The following is a 12,923-nucleotide window of genomic DNA, read 5'->3' as shown; positions in this document are numbered from 1 at the left end:
TCGAGAGCTATCTGCGCTAGGAGTCCCTAATTTAGTAGTGTAAGACTGGAAGGAAGGCAGCTGGCCATTACCACCCATCGCTAACTCTTGGGCTACTCTTCTACCAACGGAAAGTGGGATTGACCGAAATATTATAACGTTCCCACGGCTGAAAGGACGAGCGTGTTTGGTGTGACGGGGATTCAAACCCGCGAACCTCAGATTACGAATCAAGAACCTTAACCACTTGGCTATTCCGGGCACCGCGGAAAGGTGACTCTCGGAGAGATTTCACACAAAAATGACTCATGGGGACATTTCATAAAAAATGAAATAGTTCACAAAGAAATATTATTGCACTTAAAAAGTCTATCATATTTTCCAGTCGTTTAATTTCTATCCTTGACAACACGTTTTTACATAAATTTAATGAAATAATCTGTTTGATTTAAAGCATAGCCACAATGAGCTATTTGCTGCGTCTATCGCGGGGAATCGAATCACAAACTTTAGCGTTCTCAGTCCGTAAACTTACTCACTCGAGAGCGTAACGAAAGAGAGTTTAGCTGACACATTTCCTTCATAAAGTCGCCATATAAAACTTGAATTTTAATAGTTTGATTACATCACACAAAACTGAAGTCATTTGGATACTGAGTTAATTGCATCAACAACTGTAGAATTCCTAGAAGAGAAAAAGCTTAATATTACGTTTCTAGCACATGACCCCGACGATAAAGATTTTTTGCTTGATGAGTTATACCGTGTCTTATGGTATCTTCCAGGAACTATATATAGTTTCTTGTGTGTTCTTCAGTACCTAAGAACATTACATAACTGCTAGTTTCGTATCTATTCACAGCAGCAACGTTTTTCTTGTTGAAATATACGAGAAAGACTGGATATCAGAATTAAAACTAACGACTTTATAACACCAAAATGTTGCTTTTATTTAATTAAACTCTCAACACTGGATGTCTTTTACCCATTTATACGAACGGAATATGGCCTCAGTGCAATGTGTGAATTCACGTGGAATAACAAACAATTTGAAGGTTAATAGACAGTGTCAGATAAAGTTTGAATTTTATCTCTCACAGTTTCAGTTTGTGTTTTAGTGGAACACTCCTGAAGAGACTATAAAATGAAACGCTTAGTGTAATTAAAGAAAGCAACAATTTTTTGTTATAGGGTGATTTATTTCTAGTGTTAAAATGTCTCCCATACACTAACACCCACTACAGAAATTAAGTACCGATTATCGCAACGTATACAATAGTTAATAATGATATTTATACAGTTATTCATTTATCGTTGAATTCAAAACCATGAATGGGTTGAATGGTACCCAGATGTTAATGTGCCAGACCGTGTATCCAAATGTCCGTGGTTCACGTTTCGTTAACCACAGAGACAAATTGAGCGCTCAGCACTTTATATGGCATGGGTGTGTTATAAGTATGACGGTCAAATCCCACTGTTCATTCGGAGAAGAGTAACCCAAAAGTTGACGGCGGGTGATGTTCACTAGCTACCTTTCCTCTAATCACTTCATAATTAAGGGCAGCTAGTGGAGATAACACTTGGTAGGTTTCAACAAATAAACAGATCCACGTTCAATAACTGTTTCCCCTCCGATGTGTGCTTTTCACTTGTTGCTATAAGTGTGTTTCTGGAAAGTATACAGTGTTCTGGTTTTTTCACAGCAAAAACCAGAGTCGCGGGCCAATGATCACATTTCATTAATTATAATTGTGAAGTAGTAATCCATAACTATTTTATTATGTACGTGTTTTATCTTGTAGCAAAGCCACATCGGGCTATCTGCTGAGCCCATCGAGGGGAATCGAACCCCTGATTTTAGCGTTGTAAATCCGGAGACATACTGCTGTACTAGCGGGGGACATTTTATTATGTAATATCAAATGTATTCTTTTTTGTTTACTTTTAATTTCGCGCAAAGCTACTCGAGGGTTATCTGTGCTAGCCATCCCTAATTTAACAGTGTAAAACTAGAAGGAAGGCAGCTAGTCATCACCACCTACCACCAACTCTTGGGCTACTCTTTTACCAACGAATAGTGGGATTGACCTTCACATTATAATGACCCCACGGCTGAAAGGGAGAGTTTGGTGTGACGAAGATTCAAACCCGTGACCCTCAGATTACGAGACAAGTGCCTTAACCTCAGGGCCATGCTGGGTCTCTTAATACTTTTTTTACATTAAATACTTAATGACTTGATTCTACACAAACATTTAATAATCTTTACATTATAAAGTAAAAAAAAAACAATCCTGCTAAGTAGCTTTATATACCTGACGGTGTTAACATACAATTTTCTCTTTAACTTAGAAAAAATACGTATATCCAATTAATATGTGACTGGTTTTTGTTCTACAATATCAAAATAGGGTGTAGCAAAATTACAAGACAAATCCAAGGTTCGGACATCTTAGGTTAGTCCTTCGTTTGGTTTGGTTGAGTTTTGCGCAAGGCTACACGAGAGATATCTGCGCCAGCCCGTAATGTAGTGCACTAGAGGGACGGCAGCTAGTCAACAACACCTGCCACAAACTCTTGGGCTACTATTTTACCAAAGAATAGTGGAATTCACCATGAAATTACAGTGCCCCCACAACTGAAAGGGCGAATATGATGAGTGACGGGGATTCACACCCCTAACCCGTAGGTTTCGAGTCCAACGTCCCCTAACCACCAGGCAATCCTTGGCCTAAATACAATACAAAAAAAAAAATCCTCATAATAAAAGATATATATACGTATTGTAAAAGATAATAAAAATGAATATATTAGATGCATAGCATAGATAAACCAACACCGTTAACGAAAGTGTCATTAAATATGAACAAGTTACAACTGACAAAGACGCATAAAAAACTAGCTTCTACCTGTTTCTTGTAACTTCATCGAATCTTTGTCCTTTGAAAAGAAAACATCAGTGTCTAATCTCCCCAAGAACGTCTAAAAGAAAACATCAGGTGTCTAATCTCCCCAAGAACGTCTAATTACCAATAATAAGTCATTAACGAATCCGACAAAGTAATAAACTATTGTAAGTTTTTATTTAACTATAACGTCAGGTAGAGGAACGATATATGAAAAAAATATTCTTATAAAGATACAAAAATAAGTAAATAAAATGAATGAGAGACTTCATGGCCGGAAGTGGCCAACTGTGTAAATAATTACAATTACATGTTAAATAATATAAACGGATGTAACTGTACTAATGACGTAATATTGTGCTATATATAAGGAACTGATATATACAGTTTAGTAGACGAATTTCAAAGGTAGCTATTAACTACGTCCAACTGTTTATCACATGGATTTAACTACTGGAAAATGGAAAATAAGAAACAAAAAACTCGTGTTTTTTGTTGTTTTCATTACCAAAGTTGAACTACAGGCCAGCAATTGCCAATGATCAAATTGTATGAAGCACACCTTATGGAACCAGTTTAAGACCACTTCACCCCAGAAGCAAACGACCACCACTACATTGGATCTCTAAAGAGGTTGGAATTAATGTCATTAGGTGTCTGTACTTTTCACAAATGAGTTAAAACTTACAGTCAGAGTTCCGTCAAATACTGACGACATTTTCACTCAAACCTCAAACACTGTAGCAGCTAACTGGTAGAATGGGAAGGGATCAGTGTATGAATACATTTTTCACTTCTGAAAACCGGATTAACTGCTCGTCTTTACAGTGATCTTCAACTGGATTGGCTAAAGAGAATTCCTCATTAACTTCCTCTGTAAACTGATTACATGTGTTAAAGAAAGTCCCTCGTAACGTCCTCTGTGAACTGATTACACGTATTAAAGAGAATCCCTCGTAACTTCCTCTGTGAACTGATTACATGTGTTAAAGAGAATCCCTCGTAACTTCATCTGTGAATTGATTACATGTATTAAAGAGAATCCCTCGTAACTTCCTTTGTAAACTGATCACACGTGTTAAAGAGAATCCCTCGTAACTTCCTCTGTGAATTGATTACATGTGTTAAAGAGAATCCCTCGTAACTTCCTCTGTGAACTGATTACATGTATTAAAGAGAATCCCTCGTAACTTCCTTCCTCTGTAAACTGATTACATGTGTTAAAGAGAATCCCTCGTAACTTCCTTCCTCTGTGAATTGATTACATGTGTTAAAGAGAATCCCTCGTAACTTCCTTCCTCTGTGAACTGATTACATGTGTTAAAGAGAATCCCTCGTAACTTCCTCTGTGAACTGATTACACGTGTTAAAGAGAATCCCTCGTAACTTCCTCTGTGAACTGATTACACGTGTTAAAGAGAATCGCTCGTAACTTCCTCTGTGAACTGATTACATGTGTTAAAGAGAATCCCTCGTAACTTCCTTCCTTTGTGAACTGATTACACGTGTTAAAGAAATCCCTCGTAACTTCCTCTGTGAACTGATTACATGTGTTAAAGAGAATCCCTCGTAACTTCCTTTGTAAACTGATTACACGTCTTAAAGAGAATCCCTCGTAACTTCCTCTGTAAACTAATTACATGCGTAAAACAGAATCCCTCGTAACTTCCTCTGTAAACTGATTATCTGTGTTAAACAGAATCCCATATAACTTTGTCTACTCAGAAGTGTTTCACAAAAATGCACATATTTTAACAATACTTATAACACCCATACTTAACAAGTCAACACGTATTTCTGAGATTTCTTAAGTTAAATTTTCTGTAACTGTATTCAGTGAATGTAAGAGACTCACAAGATTTATTTCAATCTTAATTATGTTGCTCATCTGGTTAATATATATATTTATACAAACGAGACGTCAAAATAAATAATGTTGATATTCATGTAGAGAGAGAAATAGCTTGAGGCACTCTTAAATCTTTTACCTTTTTAGTGCGCTACACATCACATATCCTGAAAATTAACTATTTATTACTACAGGGAGCATTTTCCTCTGTCTGCCTCTTCTTGCCGCCTACCTTCAGGCACCTTTTATCTCTCTGGCAATACAGTTATTTACATCTGTCGAATGTCCAGCATGCTTATGGACACCGTAAACTTTACTATAGCAAAAAGTAACTTAACATTGCATCCATCCTGTTTATAATACATTCTTACCGGAAAACCGTTAGATTATACAGTGAATTCCTTGTAAGGCAGATTTACTCTTATTTTCGAAATCAAGTCTAAGCTACTTGCCACCTGGCAGCTCTTACCACAATGATTAAGCTTCACAAAGTCATAAACTTACAACGGTCTCTCATTAACCATTATCTTTTTATCCCGAAAGAATAAAACTCTAGATGACGTCACAGACCATGAACCCCTTTAACTTCCAACGGAATTTTCAATAACAACGTCTGAACCATTTTATTCCCTTCTAACGATTATTTATTATCTTTTGTTGAAGTAAATACTTTTATTTGCCATCTTACCAACGAATAGTGAGATTGATCGTACATAATAATGCTTCTAAGGTTGAGAGGACCAGCATGTTCGGTGATGGTGATTCGAAGCTGTGACCAGCAGCTTGCGAGTCGAGCGCCAATCTGAACGTCCTAACCACCAGGCCATGTCATGCTTCAAACTATGTATATTTTATCACTGAGATGTAGAGAGAAGGCGTGTTACCGTGTTAGAAGAGTGCATTTCTGTCCAAGATCTACTAAATACAGAGGTGTAAGATAGCCCTGTGGTAGATAGATTTGTGGATGTCGGTGCTTTAAGCAATGGTTGCGTTAAGAAAATAATAGCAGCGGTATGGTGCTGTTAACTGGCTTGCTTTTCCTCTGGCAATAGTTAAACGTTAATGACGCCGCCAGAACCAGTTTTGCCATAACTTCAAGATACGAACAGAGCATGAAGACCAGTTCATATGTTACACCTGGCGGTGAACTATGGAAATTAAGTCAAAGTCCCGTTTGATTTACCCGATCAAACTATATGATAACGGAAGTAACCAGCCTGACAATATGAAATTATGGAGTTACTATAATCTTTCTGAATTTCTAACTCAGACCTACATACAAAATCCATATCATATAAATTCACATATAATGTATTATCACTAATGTTACCATACACTATTACCAGAATCACCATATACTATCACCAACGTTATCGTATATTATCGCCAATATTACCATGTATTATAACCGACATCACCATTATGTACACTTAGGTATATCTTGATAATATTTATTTAGTACTAAAGTGATACTGAATTACTTGAATTTTAAAACAACTTAACATCGTAGAAGTATTTACGGCCCGACATGGCCAGGTGGTTAAGGTACTCGACTCGTAATACGAGGGTCGCAGGTCCGAATCCCTTTCACATAAAAAATGTTCTCCCTTTCAGCGGTTGGGGGCAATACAATGTTACGGTCAATCCCACTATTCGTTTGTAAAAGAGTAGCCCAAGAGTTGGTGGTGTGTGGTGATGACTAGCTGCCTTCCCTGTAGTCTTACACTGCTAAATTAGGGACGACTAGCGCAGATAGCCCTCGTGTAGCTTTGCGCGAAATTCAAAACAAACCAATGACTATTCACCATCGTAGAACTATTTAAGTACACTTTTCTTGTAAAGATTAAAATACATCGTTTCATCAGTTTAGTAACGTTGTTAATGATGTATTCACTACTATATCAAACAGTTCAACCGGATGAGATTTATAGTAGTTATAAAAAATGCAACAATGTTAATTGATGTTTACGATAGAAGTTTGGTAATTAACGAGTAATTAAAATAAAGGCGACTACATTTGATATTGTAAATAGTGTATCAATGTTAATAATGAACCGAAAAATAACAAAAGAAAATGGAATACCTTATGTCTCAGCAATAAAGCCGGTTTATTAAATAACTACTTTAACCTAATGTTTAAGAAAGTCACAATTCTCTCAGGCTGCGACAACTCATAACTGTGAGTCTCACGGTCCTCCGGTTGAAATTCACAGCATGATCTGAGGGCTAGCTATCCTCCGGTTGAAAATAAGAGAATAGTTTGGGAGCCAGTTATCCTCGCACTGAGAATAGCAATATAGTCTAGAGGCCAGTTGTTCTCCGGTTGAGAATTACAGAATCGTCTGGGAGTCAACTTCCCGGTCTGTGTAATTTCAAGCCGATGAAAACAGAAAGAGTAGCAACACGAGGCCAGATCGTGGGCTACTTTAAACGGAATCTGATCTTCGCTCGTATAGTACACTCATGATCCCAAAGTTTGAAGCACGTTTTTGCGCTAACTGACCGCAAACCACAGATTCAAGTGTGGTAACAGCTAGGCCACGCGCAGCCTTTCTTTAACGATGTTACACTATTTCAAAAACATTTGCACTTATCACATTGCGACTTAAATCTTCGAAAATGGAACCCCCAAAGAGTTATTGCTAAACCAGTTTCGTTGAAATTAAAAAAGTATCGTCACATGTTTTCGACAGATGGCAGCAGCATCGCCAACAATTCGTATCTAATGAAAATCGGACTTGTACGTTAATAAAAACTCCAGAAGTATACATGTATATAGGGCAACGTTGTAAAACTTGGAAGTGTTTCTAATACAAAGTTTAACAAATAAGTATCACATGTATTTCCTAAATAGACCTTATAATATTTATTGTTTCTAATAAGGCCCTAACTGGATATCATATAGCAGAAAAATATTGTCGTTTTAGTGGACAATTTACCTAATCACATATACGCTGTTGCTACTTGATGTAGAACTTCAGATTTCTGCATCTTTCTATGATATTAAATAAAATATGATCTTTATTTCTTCTTCCCCATGTGAGAATTTTCTTTTCGAACTTCATCAGTTAAGTTTTCTTTATGATGAAGCTATATTTCATTGTTTGTAGTTAAGCTCAATACTATACAATGGGCTATTTGTACTCTGCCCACCACGGATATCCAAAGACAAGAAGAAAAGCAATCAATTTAACTACACCCACCTCCGATTGTTGGGATACTAACTAAATAGGATATTCTTACGGAATACACACAATCCCAAAGTGCAGAGCACGTGTTAACGGTAACGGGCCGTGAGCCATGAACTTTAGGATTTGTAGTTCAAATATGTTAATCATTAGATTATTGTTAGGTTGTTTTTGGATTTCACGCAAAGCTACACGAGAGCTATCTGCGCTACCTGTCCTTAATTTAGCAGTGTAAGACTAGAGAAAAACAGCTAGTCAACAACACCCCCCCGTCAACCCTTGGGCTACCCTTGTCTGACCAAATAATGGTATTTTTTCGTCACATTTATAGCGCACCCACGATAATAAAATGCGGAGCGCGTTTTGATGCAACGGGATGCGAACCATAGACCCTTGGATTCGTGGACCGACATGATAAACGTTAGGTTACATCTTGCATGATGTATTTAGAAACTACAGTAATCAGTGTTATTTGTTGTATCTCAGATTTTCAGAAAATGACTTTACATAACACGTCTTAGAATCAACATTTACCAAAAAACCAATACCATCTCATAATGCCACTATTAAAACACTATTGGTGAAACAAAAAGCAAAGTTAATGCTGATGTCCGAAATACGTCTGAAACATATTTCCCATTACTGAAAGTGAAGAGAGCCGAAATAAAGGGGACATTTATCGGTCAGAATTAAATCTGGAAAGATGCAACGTTGTAATATTACCTGTGCTAAATATTTAAGTTTGTCAGTTATGGAAATACAATTTGAAATATCCAAGCAACGTACGGGAAGGAGTCATAACTAAATACCGACCCCAAATACTCGATGTTTGGTCACAATCGGTCCAGCAGTTTGCCAGCCAGAAGCAGACACAAACAGAGTTTGTTCAAACATTGATTTCGACAACAATTTCTGGCATTTGCTTAATCATATGTGTTGTATCCCCTGCCGTGATCTAACTCCGAATTTTAGAGACATAAAACTTGAAGTCTGCCGCTGAACATACGGATATTTTTCCATTAAAGATATACTCAGTGCTGGATTGACGCAGGAGTTTTACAGGTTGGACACAGGGACCATAGGGAAAAAAAATATTTTACTATATCTAAGAGCCATATAACATTATGGATTAAGAATGCTAGTTTTACACAAACAACTGCTGCTACAAAAAAACCCACAAACTTTCACACAAAGGGAACCATACTTGAAGTATTAGGGACACCTAGATTTGAAAAAGTTGTGTTCGTTGTTTATAATTACTATACTATTTTTAATTTTTAAATTTAAATATAATATACCAAATATATAAGTATTTAGAAAAAAAAAATGTTTCTGTTTTTATTTAGTACAAACCCTCTTACTAATCTAATTTGTGTAATTAATTAATTAATTATGAGAAAAGCAAAGAAATTATAAAAACGTGACCCGCCTAAACCAAAGCTGCACCTTGAGATCGCATTAAAAAAAACGACTGGTAATGCGTTGAAGTGATATATCAAAGAGTTCAATTCCATTCTTGTTTGTCCTTATAAACTACGCATGCTCAGTTCTTGTTTATAGGCAGTGGGCGTGTTTTTGATCCGTTTACTCGAAGTACGACATATAAAAGTATATGTTTTGAGAGCAGGTTCCACAGTATTTTTTACCATGTGTCATGTAAATGTATAGGTTTTCAGTGCAGGTTACACAGTCACTGTATAATAAAGTGTCATTATTTGAATATTTCGCATAAAGTTACACGATAGCTATTTGCGCTAGCCGTCCCTAATTTAGCAGTGTAAGACTAGAGGGAAGGCAGCTAGTCATCGCCACCCATCGCCAACTCTTTGGCTACTCTTTTAACAACGAATAGTGGGATTGACCGTAACATTATAACGCCCCCACGGCTGAAAGGGCGAGCATCTTTGGTGTGACGGGGATTCAAATCCGCGACTCTCGGATTACGAGTCGAGTGTCTTAACCAAGTGTCATATAAATGTACATATTTCGAGTGTAGGTTCCATGGTCACTATTACCATGTGTCATATAAATGTACACGTTTTCAGTACCCGACAAATTTTATTATATTCAAATATGCTTTGTGACTGAAAAAGACAGTAACCATATTGTTGAGAATCTGGTAACTTTGATGAATTTTTTTGTAATGATTATTAAAACGTAGTATAAACTAAATATTTAATTAGAACTTTCACTCAACTTAGTAAAATACGATGTCTGTAGCCTTGATTTTATTTTTGGTAAACAGAGGTATGAGTTGGTAATGAAGAAAACATAGCTTTAGTTTTTATAGTCAGCTCGCATGTTTTTACTTTCTAACTTTTGTTCCGAGTTTACATTGAGATAAATTATGTAACATCTTTGTTACTTATTGAAACAGATTATATTGAAACATATAAATGACGTCAATGTTTTAGTTTACGACATGATATCTACACAAACCTTACTGGCAACATAATGTGTTATAAAATCAGTTATTATACGAGTCGTTTATACATCCAGACGATGCCAGCTAGCTTATCCAGAACATTCCAATCATCATTACTGAATTTAAATAACAAAACTACTTTGGTTGACTCAAACATATACATGTAGTATTTCTATATTGTCAAGTACACATGCAACGTAAGTGACATTTCTTCGTGAATGGTCTCCCCCTTGCCCGTGAAACTACAGTGAATGTTATTATTGCTTAACCTTAGAATATAACGGACAACATTTTTCAAAACATATTTCAATATTTATAAATTTCTTTATTCTTGTAATGAACGCTCTCTTGGCTATTATTAAATCGATATGGCCACAAGTAACTCTGTGTGCACTATGCCTCTTGAATAGACAATACCATTTAGAAATAACCATAAATTACTCGCAGTCTGAGGGGGTGGGGTACACATATTGTCATTTTCTCATATGCATGACTACATACCGCAGGTAAAACGGGCAAACAATGAAAACACACTGACAACTACGAGCTTTGAGAAATTGTTGGCACGGGAAAGTTAAGTGATTATGCCAAGAATTTAGACACAGTCTCGAACTACGCTAGCATCACCTCCCACCCCTATTATTAGACGCCTCAGGCTTGTGGCAGCGCCTTTTGGATCAGTGGAAGTCTGTTTTCTAATTCTTTGGCTCTGTTTCAAGCAATGAAAATGAACCTCTCAAATACAGCTTGTTCTAAAGTCCCAAATAACATAGAACAGAATAAAAAACGTGCAAGTCATGCACCAGCCCGCCCGGCAGGCTTTCCCTCGTTACTAGTTTCAGGGTTTATATCGGTTTTCATCACTTTCAACCAGGAATGCGATATTTTTCCACCTACGACAACCCAGTTCAAAACCACGGCCACTTAACCGTACACTTCGTTCCTGATCACCCAAGAACCAATTAGCAACCAAATTAATTTTGTACATATAGTTTCAATGGAATAACTTAATAAATGTGTATCTGTTTGTTTGTCCGAAATCTGTAACTTAATAACACGTAATAACGAATGAACAGTTCGTCTCGTCAAAGTACATTACCACACCAAATTCAAATTTCGTTCATGTACTCTGTTGCACCAAATTCCAAGTTCACATCAGTTTAATTTAAATAAAAACAAATGATTTCTATTTTCTAAGGAAATAATTAAATCACACGTTCCTGATACACTCTTTAATGTCGCTCAGGTGCATCACATTATTTTATATGTCAGCCCGTGTCAACATTCGCAGTAAATTACTGAAGATGACTGGAGTTATTATTAATGCCACTAATTGTGATATTTAGAAACAATGACAAAACATACTGCAATTGTTGAGCTTCTCTTAGTCTATAAACAAGGACAAAACATTCTGCAATTGTTGAGCTCCTCTTAGTCTATAAACAAGGACAAAACATTCTGCAATTGTTGAGCTCCTCTTAGTCTATAAACAAGGACAAAACATTCTGCAATTGTTGAGCTTCCCTTAGTCTATAACAATGACAAAACATTCTGCAATTGTTGAGCTTCTCTTAGTTTATAAACAAGGACAAAACATTCTGCAATTGTTGAGCTTCTCTTAGTCTATAAACAAGGACAAAACATTCTGCAATTGTTGAGCTTCTCTTCGTCTATAAACAAGGACAAAACATTCTGCAATTGTTGAGCTTCTCTTAGTCTATAAACAAGGACAAAACATTCTGCAATTGTTGAGCTTCTCTTAGTTTATAAACAAGGACAAAACATTCTACAATTGTTGAGCTTCTCTTAGTCTATAAACAAGGACAAAACATTCTGCAATTGTTGAGCTCCTCTTAGTCTATAAACAAGGACAAAACATTCTGCAATTGTTGAGCTCCTCTTAGTCTATAAACAAGGACAAAACATTCTGCAATTGTTGAGCTTCCCTTAGTCTATAACAATGACAAAACATTCTGCAATTGTTGAGCTTCTCTTAGTTTATAAACAAGGACAAAACATTCTGCAATTGTTGAGCTTCTCTTAGTCTATAAACAAGGACAAAACATTCTGCAATTGTTGAGCTTCTCTTCGTCTATAAACAAGGACAAAACATTCTGCAATTGTTGAGCTTCTCTTAGTCTATAAACAAGGACAAAACATTCTGCAATTGTTGAGCTTCTCTTAGTCTATAAACAAGGACAAAACATACTGCAATTATTTAAATTCTCTTAGTCAATAAACATACTACGATTGTTCATCTGTCGGGAAACGCTTAAATAATTAATCGCCAATTCTGGTTGCTGCGTTTACTGCACTTGCCTGGAGGAAACCGGAGTTTCTTTTATCGTGCGATCATTGGAACGAAGAGTTACCACACGGATACGCCAAGTTATTTTAAATAACTGTTTCGTTACCCAACGTTTAATCTCCTTGTTCCCCCATTTCTTTAATAACTTTAATTGCAAAGATTGCGATGTGCACTAAAAGGACAATTGGTAGTGAAAAATATCTGCGCATGTCAAAATGTCACGTGCACTTGAGAGGTCGGTCGTTGTAAAGTGAGCCCAGCCAAG

The 12,923-nt window shown here is 36.5% G+C and overlaps 1 protein-coding gene across 3 annotated transcripts in view; it reads right to left on the bottom strand.

Annotated features, from left to right (window-relative positions):
- The window catches only part of LOC143247249 (uncharacterized), a 73,989-nt gene that overhangs the window by 44,110 nt on the left and 16,956 nt on the right, over positions 1-12,923 (bottom strand). Inside the window, exon 3 of one of the 3 annotated variants that reach the window (XR_013026449.1) lies at positions 2,892-2,964. The exons of the other annotated variants lie outside the window; for them this stretch is intronic. The gene's annotated coding sequence lies outside the window, so the exon portion shown is untranslated. The remainder of the gene's footprint in view (positions 1-2,891; positions 2,965-12,923) is intronic. 3 annotated transcript variants of the gene reach the window in all.

Source organism: Tachypleus tridentatus, chromosome 3, assembly GCF_004210375.1.
Source record: "Tachypleus tridentatus isolate NWPU-2018 chromosome 3, ASM421037v1, whole genome shotgun sequence".
Classification (NCBI taxonomy): Eukaryota; Metazoa; Arthropoda; class Merostomata; order Xiphosura; family Limulidae; genus Tachypleus; species Tachypleus tridentatus.
Note: the sequence above shows the minus strand (reverse complement) of the source record. Positions and strands in the feature narration are given on the sequence as shown.